Source organism: Bison bison, unplaced genomic scaffold (assembly GCF_000754665.1).
Source record: "Bison bison bison isolate TAMUID 2011002044 unplaced genomic scaffold, Bison_UMD1.0 scf7180017864470, whole genome shotgun sequence".
NCBI classification, from domain to species: Eukaryota; Metazoa; Chordata; class Mammalia; order Artiodactyla; family Bovidae; genus Bison; species Bison bison.
Genome location: NW_011495031.1, coordinates 637,948 through 643,322, shown reverse-complemented (window position 1 = coordinate 643,322; position 5,375 = coordinate 637,948). Strand labels below are relative to the sequence as shown.

The following is a 5,375-nucleotide window of genomic DNA, read 5'->3' as shown; positions in this document are numbered from 1 at the left end:
GTGGGAGAGGGAGAGGGTGGGAAGATTTGGGAGATTGGCAATGAAACATGTAAAATATCATGTAGGAAACGAGTTGCCAGTCCAGGTTCGATGCATGATGCTGGATGCTTGGGGCTGGTGCACTGGGATGGCCCAGAGGGATGGTATGGGGAGGGAGGAGGGAGGAGGGTTCAGGATGGGGAACACATGTATACCTGTGGCGGATTCATTTTGATATTTGGCAAAACTAATACAATTATGTAAAGTTTAAAAATAAAATAAAATTAGAAAAAAAAAAAAAAGAATACTGGAATGGAGTGCCATTTCCTCCTCTAGGGGATCTTCCAGACCCAGGGATCTAATCTGTATCTCCCTTATTGGCATGTGGATTCTTTACCACTGAGCCACCTGGGAAGCCCTAGTGACGTTCACACACACCAATAAAATCCATCACACGTTTTGTGTACCTGACCCTGACCCCCGTAAAGGTACTTGCCCGTGGGTCCTTCTCCGCTCCCTGCCTGGCTGGTTGAGCCTGCTGCCTTGGCCTTCCATGCCCCTCTCCCTGTGTGGCCCCCTTGTGGCGTGCAGCGACTGTCCGTCTAGAACATGTGAGTATGATGTTTTCCTGTGTCTCTCCTTGTGTTTCCTATTGTGACTGCACCTGGCTGACCATCTCATGAGAGAATATAAAATGGGATTTCTTGCAGCTTCTTGACCTATCCACTCTTTCTTCCTGTATGAACTGTACCATTTTTCAGCATCATCAGTAATAAACACCGAGTACCTATCATTTGCAAAGGACAGTGCTAGATGCCATGCTGCTGCTGCTGCTGCTAAGTCGCTTCAGTCGTGTCTGACTCTGTGCGACCCCAAAGACAGCAGCCCATCAGGCTCCCCCGTCCCTGGGATTCTCCAGGCAAGAACACTGGAGTGGATTGCCATTTCCTTCTCCAAGATGCCATGAAACATTGTCTTTTAGGAGGTTGCAATGAGCTAAGAGATTAGACACATATATAAAAATACAGCTGTACTATAACGTCAGTGCCGGCATGTGATAATTGCCATGTAAGCAAGATGGGCAGTCTGTTTTGAGGGGTCTATGCTTTTGAACTGTGGTGTTGGAGAAGACTCTTGAGAGTCCCTCGGACTGCAAGGAGATCCAACTAGTCCATTCTGAAGGAGATCAGCCCTGGGATTTCTTTGGAAGGAATGATGCTAAAGCTGAAACTGCAGTACTTTGGCCACCTCATGCGAAGAGTTGACTCATTGGAAAGACTCTGATACTGGGAGGGATTGGGGACAGGAGGAGCACGGGACGACAGAGGATGAGATGGCTGGATGGCATCACTGACTTGATGGACGTGAGTCTGGGTGAACTCCGAGTGTTGGTGATGGACAGGGAGGCCTGGCATGCTGCGATTCATGGGGTCGCAAAGAGTCGGACATGACTGAGTGACTGATCTGATCTGATCTGATTTTAAACAGAACAGTCTATTCTAAACATAAATGGTTAAATAAATCTTTGTAATAGAATTCGGAATTCACAGGAGCCATAGCATCTCAGAGTGAATGGACTTAGTAAGAGCATCCTTTTTATATTTTCAGCCAGCATTTGAGCATCTCTAATAGTGGCAAACTCACCATTTCTCAGAAAGTGTGTATCTGACCACATTTGTACAACAGTTCTTGAGTTTTCCCTTGTACTTCCGGTAGAATTCTGCTGGATGGAGGAGGGCATTCCAAGCCGGAGCAAGCACTACTGGATAGAGGAGGGCATTCCAAGCTGGGCAAGCACAAAGTTGTGGTGAGGAAAAGGACAAATGGTTTTGAGATAGAATGAGAATCTGCAGCAGCAGATGTGAGTTGACTGGAGGCAGGAAAAGGAAGTCGCAAGGCAAATTGTGGAGAGTATTGAATTTAAGGTTCAGAAACTTAAAATTTATTTTGGAACCATAGCAAGTCATGGAGCATGTCCAGTTCAGTTCAGTTCAGTTCAGTCACTCAGTCGTGTCCAACTCTTTGTGACCCCATGAATCGCAGCACACCAGGCCTCCCTGAGCATGTCCGGCCTGTTTTAATTTTAAATTACAAAAGTAGTATAATATTGTAGTGAGGAAAAACCCCAGCTCCCAAAATATGTGAAATCAAAGAAGAAAATCAAACATTTTGATGACAAGATGACAAGATCAAGATACTGTTGTAGGAAGATGAACACAGGATCAGCTGGCCTTGAGGCAGGAGGTGTGCTGCGAGGACTTGGGTACACCTGAACTCAGATAAGCAAGGCTTGGTTTAGAAGTGGCAATGAAGATGGAGTATCAGGAAAGGAAGGGAGAGAGGGTGTGAAGGAAGTCCTAACACGCTCATTCTTCTTTTCCTTTTAAAAATAAAATCTTCATTTTAAGTACTTCTGTTTCCTGAGTCCATGCCCCATCATTTATTGAACATAAAACATATTGATCCATTTCTAAGATTAAAACTTAAATTATCATTAGATCATCCTACCTTCTTTTCTCAGTTTACTGAAAGAAATGAATGTATTTTTCTGGTTATTTGTAACACTAGAAGACCTTTAGGAAAAGGCAGATTTATGCTTATATATATATATAAAACTGTGAAGATACAGCATTGAATTTCTGTTTTGAGGCTTAGTGTTTGCCTGCTGTTGTCTATTTTTTTAAATCATGCTCTTTGATTTGTCTCAATTCACTTGAAAAGTATGACAGCCTTAATTATTTAGGGCTTGATTTTGTTCGTTCAGTAAATGCTTACTGAGCATTGTCTTGGCTCTGGGGATCCAGCATTGAGCAGTACAAAGTCCTTGCCCTGATTGAGTTTAGATTCTAGGGGGAAGAATGTACAATAAGCAAGTTATTACATATTATGTCAGAGGGCAATAAATTCTGTGGCAACAAATAAAGCAGGAGAACTTTAGGGAGGAGCCTGGGAAGTTGCTGAAATTCCCTCTCTGTAAAGGTGGCATTTGGGCAAAGGCCTGAAACAGGTGAATGAGAAACCCAAGTAGCTTTCTGGGGAGGAAACTAAAAAAGAAGAGAGCAGAGCAAGCCCCAAGGCAGTAGGTTATTTTGAGTGTTTGATGAGCAGCAAAGAGGCTGAGCAGTGTGAGCAGAAAATAGGAGTGGGGTTGACATGTACTGACAAGATTACAGTCATTTCATTGTAAACAGCCCTTTTCCCTTAAGGAAACGGGAAATGATAATAAGCAAACACATCAGTGTAGCTTTAAGAATTTCGTTCCTAATATAGATATACTGTATTTAAAATTGTTATTTTAATGAAACTCTTGAGCCCTGCTGCTTGTTAAATACTGCACAATTCGTGACTTTTGTTCTGTCAATTTCTTTACTCTTCTGAACTCTCCATTATGCTTCTTTATGGGGGTGCCCACCCCCCTTCAGTGGGATATAGAAAGGAAGAACGCTGCTTTTTTAAAAGGATGGGTGAGTTTTTAAGTAATTTTAAAGGCACTCTACTCTGCCTGGCGTGCTGCAGTCCATAGGGTTGCAAAGAGTCGGACACGTCTTAGCCACTCAACACCACCAACTCCGTGCCTGTTCGTATCCCTCTGCCAGCAGTGTTAACTCTGTAGTAGTGTTTTTAGCAGTATGGGGGAGAAGATGTTACTGAAGGCATCAGTTGTGAGGCAGTCCCAACTGTCTGTCCTAACTCTCATATTTCCCCCATAGAGTAAGAAAAAGCATCTTTTTTTCTCTAGGGATGAATAGATGTTCTGTCCATATGAGGGGGTCGGGTGTTGTAGAGATGGAGGTTCACAGCCCTTTCCAGGTTTTTTCTGCTTTATAACCCCAGCCATAAGTCTGTTGGTTTAGTCACATGAAAAATGACCCTACTCATTTATTCCTAGGTTGTTTTCCTGCTTCTATTGAGAACCTAAACAGATCACTGAATTTTGTAAACATAAGCGTTTGTTTAAACCAAGACAGAGAATTTATTTAACCGCCAAATTCTAGATGGTAGATCAAATTGAAAATGAAAGAAGACTATTTTTACTCTTTCTCAGAAAACTACCAGCAGTGGGTGGAGGAAGATTTTCAGACAGAATACTTTGAGCAAATCTAGATTTTCTAGCCTTAGATAACCAAGAGAGATTGATAAAAGAGATGTTATATATCCCTTCAAAAGATATTTCTAGTGTGCCTGTTATGTGGGAGACCCAATTCTAGGCACTGGGGATACAATGGTGAATAATAATAGGAACAAGAAAACAAGATTCTTTTTCTCATATGTCATATACTCTGGTGGGGTAGAAACAATTGTGGTCATTCATGCAGTTCATCAGATGCTTCTGTCTCACCCTTCTCCATTGGGATTGTACTTTGTGGTCTTGTGATTAACTCTGTGATAACTCTTGTGATTAACACTGACTAGTTAGTTGTAAGCAGGCATGATGTGTAGCACTTCTGATCTAGAGCATTTGATTGCACATGCAAGACCCTCCGGCTTTGTTTCCTCATATCCTGAGCAAGCAGCAGTCTTCCAGGCAGTTGCTGCTCAGAGTCCCAGAGTGAAGGCAGTGTGGAATAGAGCTCTTAGCTTTCCCATAGTGGACATGTAGTATGAGAAAGGAATAAACCTTTGTGTTTAAGCCATTGAAATTTTGAAGTTGTTTGTTGTCATTGCATAACCTGACTGATATAGTAATTTAAAAATAAACCCAATTTTACAAAGAGATAATTTCAAATAATGCTAATTCTATAAAGAAAACAAGACAGAGAGCTGATGGAAAAATGCTTGGGCTGTATGTGGAGCCTGCTTTAAATAGAGTGGTCAGATTAGCTCCCCTTGACTAGGTTAGATTGGAACTAAGACCTGAATGGTGAGAGGGAGCTAGCCAAGGGAAATCTGGAAGCAGTGCACTTCAAATTAAAGGGACAGCAAATAAAAAAATCAAAAATTGAAAAAAAATCTCTTTTGGTATGCTTGAGAAACAGCAAGGATGTTCATGGAGGCTGAAGAGGGAGAAGGAAGAAGTAGGTAAGAGCTAATGTTGTAGGACTTGGCAGGTCATGGTAAATAAATTTTATTTCATTTTTAAAAAAATTTTTTTAAATTTTATTTTATTTTTAAAATTTACATAATTGTATTAGTTTTGCCAAATATCAAAATGAATCCGCCACAGGTATACATGTGTTCCCCATCCTGAACCCTCCTCCCTCCTCCCTCCCCATACCATCTCTCTGGGTCGTCCCAGTGCACTAGCCCCAAGCATCCAGTATCATGCATCGAACCTGGACTGGCAACTCGTTTCTTACATGATCTTTTACATGTTTTAATGTCATTCTCCCAAATCTTCCCACCCTCTCCCTCTCCCACAGAGTCCATAAGACTGTTCTATACATCAGTGTCTCTTT

At 41.9% G+C, this 5,375-nt stretch overlaps 1 protein-coding gene across 1 annotated transcript in view; it reads left to right on the top strand.

Annotated features, from left to right (window-relative positions):
- TMEM117 (transmembrane protein 117) overlaps positions 1-5,375 on the top strand; it is a 619,460-nt gene that overhangs the window by 36,769 nt on the left and 577,316 nt on the right. The gene's annotated exons all lie outside the window — the stretch shown is intronic.